Source organism: Puma concolor, chromosome C1 (genome assembly GCF_028749965.1).
Source record: "Puma concolor isolate L17-30 chromosome C1, mPumCon1.1.hap2, whole genome shotgun sequence".
In the NCBI taxonomy this organism is placed as follows: domain Eukaryota; kingdom Metazoa; phylum Chordata; class Mammalia; order Carnivora; family Felidae; genus Puma; species Puma concolor.
Window position 1 is genome coordinate 216,025,013 of NC_141674.1, and position 12,494 is coordinate 216,037,506.

Sequence of the window (12,494 nt, forward strand, 5' to 3'; positions counted from 1 at the left end):
CAGGTTCTCTGCTGTCAGTGCCGAGCCTACTTCGGATCCCCCGTTCCCCTCTCTCTCAAAAATAAACATTAAAAAAAATTAAAAAGCTGTTCAGAAGGACCCTGTAAAAAAAAAAAAAAAAAAAAAAAGCTTGGATGTACAAGAAAGAAGAGGATGACCTGAGAAGGGTTGAGTTAGAGCAATAAAAATACAGGGCACCCAGTTAAATCCGATCTTCTGAAAAACGAGTAACTCTTTAGTGTAAATATATTCCCAATATTTCTGGGCGTCCTGTATTTTATTTGGCAGCCCCCAGATGGTAGATTTTTTGGCAAACGGGTTATAGCCCTTGACGCACCAGAAGGGGGTCCAAGCTCTCTAGCCCTTCTGAGCTGTCGCGTTTCAACACTCTAGAATGAATCCCCAGTTCTACCAGAACCGTTAACAAGTAGAGAAACTGCTTTGAATTTCGGCTTTTGTCGTTTCCCTGTTTTCTACAGGATGGCAAACGGGCAGGAAAATGCTGGGTTAAAAGCTGTGGAAAAGTTCTAGTGTTGAAAATCGGCTCGTAAATGATGAAGAGCTTTTTGAACTGCGAACTGGCTCTGGATTGGGCGCATAGGACGGTGAGTCACACAGTGCCTGGCCGGGGTCCAACTCTGAACACCAACTCTACTCAACTCAAGGGCAGGCAGGGAGCCCCATCCCAGGACCCGCAGGCGCCTGCGCCTTGCCGCGGCCCCGCCCTCTTCCAGCCTGACATCCGGGGCTCGGGCAGGGGCGTGTTCGGGGAAGAGGGGCGGGAGGCAGCGGAAAAGAAGGACGTCGTGGGAGGCTGGATCAGCGGGTAAGGGAGGTGAGGCGGGGCGGGGGAGGAGCAAGGGGCGTGGCGGAAGGAGCGCGCTGTCACGTGACGTGCGTGGCGACGTGTCGGCCATCTTGTGTTGTTGAGGCTGAAGACTGACTTGGATTCTGAGAGACTCCCTGTCCCGGACCGCAGGTAACCAGCGACTCCGTCTCACTCCCCTGCCCGGCTCCGCGCCGCGCCCCGACTCCGCTGTCTCCCATCACCCCCACCCCCCCCCATGGAGCCGCCCGGGACTCCTGCCCGCGGTCGCGTCCCCGCCGCTCCGGTCCGACCCGGCCCAGCCGCATGGACAACCCACAGGCCGCCCCGGCAGCGGCCACGGCCGGCTAGGGCGTCAGGCGAGGGGACAGGTCAGGTGCTGGGCCGGAGGGAGCCTCCTACCCCGCGAGGCGGCACGCCGGGCCCGGGCGCGTCTCGACCGCCGAGCCGGGGAGCCCCCACCTCCGGGGCCCGGTGGCATCGCGGGGGGGAGCCGAGGAGGGGAAGAGGGTGGTGGGGTGGGCAGTGTCAGGCCGATTTGTTCAGGGCCAGAGGGTTCGCCTTCTGCTACCTGCTCCCCGGGCCAGCCACCCGCCCAGGCTGGGGTGCTCGGGGTAACAGCTGCCTCGGCCAGACAGCTGCTCCTGCCGGCCCTCCTCCCCACACCTGGCCTCCGGGAGGTGCGCCTTTGCCTTCCTCACCGAGCATCTGCACTGTGGAGACTCCTTCCGTGGCGAGAGGACGGGTCTGGACCAGGCCTGAGGCAAGGTGGAGCCATGATCTGAACCTGGGACGGAGGTTGGGAAAGTCGAGCCCGAGGCAGCTTTGGGACCTGAACATTCTTGTCAGATTGAGATGGGTATTAGTCTTTTCAGTGTCAGCAGTTTCCCACGAAGCACTTGGAATACTTGAGTTTTGTGGCTGAAGCCTAAATCAGATTGATACTTCCGGCCACAGAATGGTCTATGAAAGAAGCAGGTTGCATGACCCTGTTTGGGAAGCAACAACGTTGCTTCGCATTTATATGGCACTGTGTTTTGTTTTGTTTTGTTTTGTTTTGTTTTCCTTTCCCTGAAAGTCAAAGCACGTAAGCACACCTAGTTTTCTCTGTAAAGGAAGGTGAGTATTCCAATTACACTTAGAAGAAATTGAGGATGGGGCCGGAAGCTGTGAACAGCCTTTCATCCAGTGTTGTGCGTCTCGGATTATAGGCAGTTTTGATTCCCGGTGGGGTGTGCAGGGAAGATATTTTGTCCTTCCGTAGTATTTCTTTTTTAGAATCTAATCACTTCTTAGATTTAAAACAGTTTTTTTTTTTTCCCCCATACCAGCCCTTTCTGTACGTTAACTTTCATCCGTCTGATATTTGCATCTCTGACCTTACGGAGTTTGTCCATTTTGGTTAGATCACAAATGTGTTCTCTCACTCATTGATGATTTCCTGTGTCTTATTAATTAGTGTAGCAGGTTTTGGAGTGCTCAGACGAGATGGATGGAATATGTACTTTTCTGTTACATCACATGTTGACATCAGTAGAGGATGCTGGGAAAAAAACCTCAAAGTGGCATGTATCTGGAGAAATGACACACAGTTGTTCCTTTACATTTGACACCAAGGAATACACTGGTAATGGCACTGATTTATCGGCAAAGAAAGGGCTTTACACCTTTTGTGTACTTGACGAAGCATTTCAGAATTTTGAGACTGAGCAGGCGGAAGGGACTACGTGCTTCCCTTCCTTCATTCACGCATTCATTCATTTGACAAAGATTGGGACTTTACTACACTGTTTGGTGCTGGGGCCAAAACAGACCAAAAATCCTTTCTCTGGGGAGCTCATTTCTAGACACACAAATAAAAACTCGGGTAAAATACATAGTGTTGTGGTAAATGATGCGGGGAAAAGAAATGAGGCAGAAATCGGATGACCGAGATTTAGGGGTTAATTTTAAGTTGTGTGCCCTGAGAAGGCTGCACGGAGAAGCTCAGGTTTGAGGAAGGACCTGACATAGGTGGAGGGATTCCTGTAGCTGTATGGAGAAGGAATGCTCCAGGCTAGGCAAGCTAGGGCAGGGATACTGAGGCAGAAGCTGAAGTGGGTGCAGGTCAGGTGTTGGGAAAAGTATGGAGGCTAGTTTAGCCAGAGGGACCCAAGAAGACGGAGGCTAGTAGAAAATGTGTACCCTGCTCATTGGTGCTAAGAGGGGTTGTTCAGTGACTTAGAAATTTTTTCCACATCTCTTGTGACTATTGGAAGGGGAGACCAGATTCTGGAAATTTGGGCCAGTATGCCCAGACCCCCTTCCCTCTGTGTATGACACATGCCCCACCCGAGTTTGGAAAAATCCAGGATGCTCATATAACATATTTCAGGAAATTGTCTTGAAAAATCTTTCTTAAAAGTGTTTAAATGAGATGGATGATAGACTGCCTAAAAGATCTGGAATTGCTTTCGAGGGAGGGGATCTTTGGAACACTTACGAATATTTGAAAAGGTAGGGAAATTAATTTCCTGTGAGGTTTAGACACATCGTTAAGAAATACAACCTGGAAGAATGGTATAATCAGCATATTAATTTATGTTATTCTTAATCTGATTAGTAAGAATTAAGAATTCTTAATTATCTCTGTTCTGTCCATCCTAGTTTTAAATTCCTCAGGGTCTCTTCCGCTAGTTTGTTTGTATGTCTTTTATAGCATTTTACATGTGTAGAACTTTTTGTGCTGAGTGTCTTATTTTTCCCCTTTTGCCTTTCAGACTAGCTGACAAGTTCACCAATTAATTTGATACTTCATAGGCTTGTTTTGTTTGGAAAAAAAATTTTTTTCTGATTTCCTTCCAGCTTATCTCCATATGCGTATTACTGAGCTTTCATAAATGTCTTTTTGCATTTAATTCACCTGAGGAATTTAATATTTTGGTTTTGAAGTGCCTTTGCTGGTGAGTTGAGTTGCATATATGAAAAATAATTTGTCATAGCTTGCCTGAAGCTCATGAGAAGAGAGGAATTTACAACTTCAGGGTGTGAGTGGAGCTCCTTGGCTAAAAGGAGACATAGCAATGATAGTGATGAGGTGGTATTTTTTAATGAATTTTTCCCCTCTTGTTCTTTTGTTGAATTTTTGAAATGACATTTTTATATTATGTCTTTGATGTCATATCATCTCATTTGTTCTCATGACTCTGCATTTTAATACTCCGTGTGTCTATTCTCTTTTTGTTGACTTTCACACTGGGAGATGACACTACTGATAGAGATTGCTGTCTGGGAGAACCTTTTGGGTGAAAAGATTATTGCTGACCCTTTTACCCTTGCCATTCTAAAGGATCTTTGATTTGTGCCATTTTCAAAGACTGACTTCATTTGCAGTTCTCCATTATCCCCTGCTGATTCAATTTTCAGTACTTTCTGTTTTATTCTATTTCTTATAGATTGTAGTGGGACCAGTCTCATTAGGTTGAATCTACAAGCCTCTGTTGGTGTTAATCCGGGTATCTTAGAGGCAAGTTAAATGTCCATTTTCCTTCAGCAATTTGAATTGCCTTAACATCATTTGGTCATCATTGTAAAACTCTGAACCCAAGCCTTTTTTCCCTATTCACCCTCTGCTAGGATTTTTATGGTAATAAAGTTCTAGGATTTCCATTCATTTTTAATGCCCTGAAAAGTTACATATTTTTAAATATATAAGTAGATTTTTACTCCATAGGAAGGCTTGCTGATAGTTGGAATCCTAGTATTTCTCAACCCAATTGGCTTTTTTTTTTGTTTGTTTTTTATGCTCTCAGATGACTGAGAAATACAGTAGATTAATTATATGGGAATGCAAAATGATACTTTTGTTGAATTGTTGGTAATTTAAAAAAAAAAAATTTTTTTTTAAGTAAGCTCTACACCTAATGTGGGGCTTGAACTCACGACCCTGAGATCAAATTGTACTGACTGAGCCAGCCAGGTGCCCCGAATTGCCCATAATTTTGTGTGAAGTTGAGGGGGAGGAATAGGGGGAGGTTTGAAAAATGAAAGAATACTCCCTTAAGTGGTTACAATTAATTTTATAAAAATATTTTCAAAGTATTATGTACCTACCTACTTCAAGTAATTAAAGTATACGATTTTATATTTTCTTGTTAACTGCAGAGTTTCATTAACTACAGAGGACTTGAACTTAATTATACTTGCAATAAGAGATACTTTAGAGCTTGTTTTTTTGAGTTAGGCCCAGAGAAGACTTTATTACCTAGTTGTCCCCTCTTTTCCTTTTGCCTGCCCTTATAAAACTAAACTAGACTGCATTGCATAAAGTTGAATGACCTTTTGGGTATTAAAATAACACGGCTATGTTTTTGCAAAATTAAGGTCAAAAGGCAGAAGTCGCTTTCCCAAGTTACTTTCTTTAATTTGCAATTATTGTTTTTTTGACACATAACAGCATTCAAAGCATTATTTGATTTTAGCTAAGAAACCACTTGAAGCTGTTGTGTTTCATTCAGTCTCCTCCTAGTCAATTGAGATGTCACCATCCTGTGGATTTTTAAGATGCTGTCTCATTAGAGCATTAAATGAAGGTTGTGATTTTGCAACTGAAAGCACACCTGGAGTTTTGCTCCCTGGGCATTTTGGCAGTGGTTATATTTCTTGGGCTCACTGATTATTTGCATAGGATACATACTGTATTGCTGCGTTGGTGGCTGTCATTTTTCTATCAGATACGTTTAAAAATTGGTATCACATCCCTGCAATGTAGTTTGAATGAAAGCCCCAAGTAATCACTTTCCTAAACCCTGTATTGGTGCTCATTTGTCTTTATCAGAATCACTTAGAACTTCTGTTAAAAATATGTATTTTTTTAGTCCCCCTCCAGAGCTACTGAGAAACTCTTTAAATGTTAGGAAAATGGAAGTTAGTTTCTAAGCTAGTTTCTAAGAGACAGGGAGAGAATCCCAAGATGATTCTAATATTTTAACCAGGTTTGGAACCATTTCCTGTAAAACTATTCATTATAAGAGATTGTTTTTAAAAGTTTCCTAAGAGATTGATTGTTGGGTCAATTACTTTAATACTTTTGTTATTTACAGTGTTAAAAGGACCTGAACAAAGTCTGCTTGCACCTCCTGCTGTGAACCAGCAGAACTTTTGAACAGGTGAGTGTTGATGGGAAGCACAGAGCTGAGGACTTAGGCAAACAGATGATTTTTGCTTTTAAGGTTTCAGGGGTTTTTTGCCTTTTTTTTTTTCCCCTCCTGAAGTTATAGAGAGTGATAGAAACAACTTCTTAGCTACTGCTCAGATTCCTTATGAACCGCAAGAAGAATCATACCCTTTCTACACTGTTCCTATTGTGAATTTGTGTCTTAAACTGTTGTCATGATTTTCTGATGGTGTGAAATAGGAAGAGGAATTCTTTGGGAGCAGAAGTAAGGAGATACTTAAAGAACCTGGGGGCAGTTGGCTTTCATGAAGGACACGAACCAGAAACTGGGAAGCTTCTGGGAAGCGTTCGGGAGCTAAGGCAGTACAGATAGCACTTCCCTCCCTGCTGGCTGTCAGTGTCTTCTCTTGTCTCTTTTTATCCTGCTTTAGTTGTCTTTTCACAGTCTGGCCTTTCCTGCTTTAAAAACACATGGAAGAAAATCACCACTTTCATTCCTGGTGCCACATATGAACTTAAATTCTAGTGCCACTGCAACTGTTACTAGCTCATTGTCTACATTTTAAATTCCTGGGAGGGGAAATTTGATTGGTTGAGGTTTGTCCCGTTCTCCATTATTGGTCTAATTAGTAGGGCCATAGGACTGTAGTCTAGAAGTGCAAACATAATTGAAAGATTCCACTTTAAGAGTGGGGGCAGGTCTCAGAGAAGGTGTAGTGTTGGCTCTTCTAGGCAGAAACCTGCAGAAGCTTCTGAACATTTTCCTTTCATAGAAAAATTTCTTATAGGTAGCTTGGCAGTTTCAGTTTATATGTCCTGAAGAATTAAAATAGAGGTTTATCTACTGGTCAGTGAGGCCTGGTAGGTTTCACCAAGCATCCTTATTTGAACTTCATAGTGCAGTGTTTTTTGTTTTTGTTTGTTTGTTTATTTTGAGAGAGAGCATACGTGCATGTGCATGGGGGAGAGGCAGAGAGAAAATCCCAAGTAGATTCCTTGCTGACAGTGGAGCTTGTCATGACCTGAGCCAAAATCAAGAGTCAGACACATAACCGACTGAGCCACCAGGTCGGCCCCCCTCCGTGGCGTTTTAACAAAAGTTCTTGGTTTAGAAGGTTCAGAGGAGTGTCTGTGGTAAAGGTTAGCAAATGAGAGACTTGGTTTGTGGAAAAATCATTGGTTATTTTTCATTGATTACTTTTGTAAATTTTAATTTGGGTACTTTTTACAGTGTTAAGCAACACTTGAGTATTAGGAAGCCATGGAGAATATGAAGGGTGGAACTTCTACATGTGAACATATATTCACATTATTTGAGTGGTAGCAGGAATTTTCACTCTTGGGAAAGGATCAGTTAGACAGTATATATAAACTTTTGTATTAACATCTTGTATTCTAGAATTATTAGGTAATACTGAAGAAAAACATTTTTAATGGACCATTTTGAAGCCCTGTTTATTTTTGTTTATAGCTTGTATGTATTTGGTGATACCTGATTACTTAAGTAATTTTTATTGCTTAAATATTCTTAGTATATTGAGATTATTTTTTTAAAGATTTTATTTTTACGTAGTCTCTACATCCAACATGGGGCTTGAACTTAGAACCCCAAGATCAAGAGTCACATGCTCTACTGACTGAGCCAGCCTGGTGCCCCTTGTATACCAAGATTTTTAATGCAGAGCCTAGGGATTACTAATAAAAGTCATCTGTTGTAGAGTGATGTATTCAATGACAGGCCACAGATGTGACTTCCTCTGATGCTTTTTTGCAGACAAGGTTTACTTTAGCAGATTGCAGCTGAATTCTTTTTTTTTTCTTAGCTGAATTTATTAAAATTTTTTTTTAATGTTTATTCATTTTTGAGAGAGAGAAAGAGAGACAGAGACAGAGTGTGAGCAGGGAAGGGACAGAGAGAGAGGCAGACACAGAATCTGAAGCAGCTCCAGGGTCTGAACTGTCAGCATGGAGCCTGATGCGGGGCTCGAAGCCACAGACTGTGAGATCATGACCTGTTGCTGAAGTTGGCCACTTAATCAATTGAGCCACCCAGACACCCCTTAGCTGAATTCATTTTTAAGGTAGAATAGCCGTCTCTCATATTGTATGTTCTCTTTAATATGAATTTTGAGGTGAGGTATATTCAGGCTTACTGAGTTAAGGCTTTGTGAGGTTTTAAAAAGATTTCCACATAATCTGTGTAAAACTTCACAGGCTCTGGGGTTCCCTTTCTGGAAAACATTGGCTTGTGGTGAGATTATCAAATGACGTGGTAATGTTTACGGCCTTGTGATTTTTCCTAGAATAGTTCAGTGATTCCTAATTTTGTTCTTCTTTACCAAAAGGGAGGAAAATAGAAATGTTTACATATTGTTCAGAAACAGTGGGGAGAATGACAGTAATAGCATTTCTTCTTAGAGTGATATTGTGGCCAGTATGTTCTTGGGGAACAAAGCTCCTTTTATTCAAATTGTCCTGGGCCTGGAGGAAGTCTTGGGAACTCTGGTCTCCTCAGTATTGGTTCTTTGGTTGCAGATCCTGACAGGAATTGGCAGAGGTACTGGCTTGGTACTTTCTAATTGGTAAATCATGACTCAGGCCTTGAAGACATGGCCATATCGAGGGGCTCTCGTGGTTAGGTCCTTGAGAACTGAGGTGATAATGCTCAAGCCATGGCCAGTTGAAGGGCTGGATGTGAAGCCACCCTGCAAGATCAGTGTCAGAGAGCCTTAGTTTATGTTTTGGAGTCTGATACTCTTTGGCCTTTTATACTGCTTCCACCATTGTTAATGAAATTTCTTTGTAGTGTGTTAGGAGAAATTTCTTAGTGTGTTTGGATCGTGAGTCTATTCTCTTCCCTACCCTGAGGGCTTAGTATATTGCTTAACTGAGTGATGCAGAGGAGTAGAAGTTAAAGGATAGTGGAGCAGAGTGGAAGATTGGGAAAAGGAGAAAAAGTGACTTCCACAAAATGAATTCCTCTGAAAACTGCAAGGGAATGGAGAAGAAAGAAAAAGGTAACCAAGGAGTATCGAGCATTGTAGAGCATTGTATCATTATGTAGTGAAGAGTTTGTGGCCTTTTAAAGCAGAGAAATGTGGGTTTAATTTTCTGTTACTTAATTACATGTAACTTGAGATAAAAAGTTAACTGCTGGTAGCCTTATTTCCTTCACCTGTAAAGTATATCCCATAGTGGTTGTGGGAATTAAAAATCTAAAATGCCATGGGGTGCCTGGGTGGCTCAGTCGGTTAAGCGACCGACTTCGGCTCAGGTCATGATCTCACGGTCCGTGAGTTTGAGCCCCGCATCGGGCTCTGTGCTGACAGCTCAGAGCCTGGAGCCTGTTTCAGATTCTGTGTCTCCCTCTCTCTCTCTGACCCTCCCCTGTTCATGCTCTGTCTCTCTCTGTCTCAAAAATAAATAAAATTAAAAAAAAAATTAAATGCCAGTGTAATGCCTGGTGCACAGTAAATGGGATTTCAGTAAATGGTAGCTTTTATGATTGTTATTACAATGTAAATAGGTAAATTTTGATTGTAAAATTTCATCTTTATAATTTGAATAGAGACATCAGTGAGTTCTGTTAGTAAGTGTTGTTTTGTTCTCAGTCCAGCAATACTTGAATAGCTGCTTTGTGCCGAGTGCTGGGCTAGCCACAGTGGTGAGCAAAACACATAAGGAACTATCTTCATAGGGTTTATAGCCTGATGGCAGAGGCAACCAAAAAATCATATAAGTAGGGGTGCCTGGTTGGCTCAGTTGATTAAGCGTCTGACTTTGGCTCAGGTCTTGATCTCGCCTTTCCTGAGTTCAGGCCCTGCTTCGGGCTCTGTGCTGACAGCTTGGAGCCTGAGCCTGGTTTGGATTATGTGTCTCCCTCTCTCTTTGCCCCTCCCCCACTCACCTTTTCTCTCTCTCCTCTCTCTCTCTCTCTCTCTCTTTCTCTTTGAAAAATAAACATTAAAAATCATATAAGTAAATTTCAAAATGTGAGAAGTCTCTCTGTCCTTGGAAAAGATACATTTTTAAGACCTAGATACTTAAGTGTCACATTTTGGATCTTGGTGTTCTTGTTGTCAATGATGTTTTACGCCTTTTGATTAGCTTTCCAGGCTACGTATGTTTCTTGTAAGTTAATTTACGTATTCCTTTTGTTTGTCATTTTTCCCTTTTTCTCTGAGATAGACACATCTCAACTAAAAAAAAAAATTTTTTTTTTAAATGTTTGTTTATTTTGAGAGAGAGAGAGGGAGGGAGAGAGAGAATCCCAAGCAGGCCTTTTGCCGTCAGCACAGAGCCCTATGTGGAGCTCAATTCTATGACCTGTGGGATTATAACCTGAGCTGAAATTGAGAGTTGGATGCTCAACCAACTGAGCCATCCAGATGCCCCAACACTTCTCAACTTTTTGATCTTAGGACTCCTTTATCCTTTTTTTTTTTTTTTTAAGTTCATTTATTTATTTTTTTGTAATCTCTACACCCATCATGGGCCTTGAACTCACAGCCCTGAGATCAGGAGTCAGATGTGTTCTTCTGACTGAGTCAGCCAGGTGCCTCAGGACTCTTTTATTCTTTAAAAGTTAGAGGACCCCCAAAGAACTTTTAGGCCTCTTAGTTCTATGTGTCTATATTATATTGAGAAATTTAAAATGATTTATTAGTTTAAAAATAATAGTCTCATTATATATTAACATGAATATATATTTAATGAAGAATACCCATTTTCTAAAACATTTCAAAAAAATTTGGTGAGAAGAGTGACATTGTTTTATCTTTTTGCAAGTTGCTTTTTATGTCTTGCTTTGTGGAAGGCAGCTGGATTCACATATCTGCTGCTGTGTTCAGTCAGTTGCTCTTTATTACTTTGGTTGAAGTATATGAAGGAAATTAACCCTCACAAAGATATGTATGTAGTTGGAAAAGGGAGCAATGTTTTAAGACTTTTTTCAGATAATTGCAGATTATTCTTTGGTATAGTACACCAAAGTTCGACAAGTAGTAGCTTTTTAAATTTTTTAAAAATTTATTCATTTTTTGGGGAGAGACAGAGACATCGTGAGTGGGGGAGAGGCAGAGAGAGACAGAGAGAGGGAGAGAGAGAACAGGCTCTGCACTGTCAGCGCAGAGCTGATGTGGGATTTAAACCCATTAAACCATGAGATCATGACCTGAGCTGAAACTAAGAGTCGGACACTTAACTGACTGAGCCACCCAGGCACCCCTTTAATTTTTCTTTAATGTTTATCTTAGAGGAAGAGAGAGAGAGAGAGAGAGACAGCACGTGCTTGGGGGAGGGGCAGAGAAGAGAGGGAGACAGAATCTGAAGCAGGCTCCAGGCTGGCAGGGCACAGCCTGACGTGGGACTCGAACTCAAGAACCAGGAGCTGGTTCGACTTAATCGACTTAGCTTAATCGACTGAGCCACCCAGGTGCCCGACAAGTAGTAGTTTTTATTTTTTATTTTATCTTATTTTTAGTTTTTTTTTAATGTTTGTTTTTGAGAGAGAGAGTACGAGCATGAGTGAGGGAGGGGCAGAGAGAGAGGAAGACACAAAATCTGAAGCAGCCTCTAGACTCTGTCTGAGCTGTCAGCACAGAGCGCTACGTGGGGCTCCAACCCATGAACCGCGAGATCATGACCTGAGCCGGAGTCAGACGCTTAACGGACTGAGCCAACCAGGCGCCCCAAGTAGTAGCTTTGAAAGGTTAGTTGCAATATGAAATCTGAATTATATCAGTGCACTTTTTATATTCTGTAACATTAAAATCCATTGGTCTTTCTTGTACCTTAAATGACTACCTTAAATGACATAGTACCAAAAACTTGCATTCAGGGGTGCTTGTGTGGCTCTGTCGATTAAGCGTTTAACTCTAGATTTTGGCTCAGGTCATGATGGCATGGTTTGTGAGTTCTAGCTCTGCTGTAGCTCTGCGTTGCTCTCTGTGTTGACAGTGGGGGCCTGCTTAGTATTCTGTCCCTCTCTCTCTCTCTCCCCTTCCCTAGCTTGCTCTCGATCTCTCTCAAAATAAATAAAAATAAACTTAAAAAATTGCATTTATTAATGTTAGTACTCATCAGGAAAGCCTTGAAGAATTGGGAAAGTCTGAAGTACTGGAAAACCCAGCAAACTCATGGCAAATAGAAGTTTTCCAAAATTCGAATTTTGCTTGAAAGTTCAAATTTTATTATTGGCCACAAGTACTGCCAATTTTTTTGTTTTTGAAGTGATAGTGTCATTTTGTTCATTTTTTTGTTAGGATTATTTGTTCCAGTTCTGTGAAGAATGCTGGTGTTACTTTGATAGGGATTGCATTGAATATGTAGATTGCTTTGGGTAGTATTGACATTTTTAAAAAAAAATTTTTTTTTTTTAATTAAAAAAAATCTTTTTTTACTAACGTTTATTTTTGAGACAGAGAGAGACAGAGCATGAACGGGGGAGGGTCAGAGAGAGAGGGAGACACAGAATCCGAAACAAGCTCCAGGCTCTGAGCTGTCAGCACGGAG

The 12,494-nt window shown here is 41.9% G+C and overlaps 1 protein-coding gene across 7 annotated transcripts in view; it reads left to right on the plus strand.

Annotated features, from left to right (window-relative positions):
• The first annotated feature begins 870 nt into the window (after window positions 1-870).
• The window catches only part of GIGYF2 (GRB10 interacting GYF protein 2), a 147,315-nt gene continuing 135,691 nt past the window's right edge, over window positions 871-12,494 (plus strand). For 5 of the 7 annotated variants that reach the window (XM_086719947.1, XM_086719951.1, XM_086719952.1 and 2 more), the window contains exons 1-2: window positions 890-979; window positions 5,908-5,973. The gene's annotated coding sequence lies outside the window, so the exon portion shown is untranslated. Of the gene's footprint in view, window positions 980-4,260; window positions 4,332-5,907; window positions 5,974-12,494 lie in introns of all 7 variants that reach the window. The other 2 variants (XM_086719948.1, XM_086719950.1) reach the window with 2 other exon arrangements.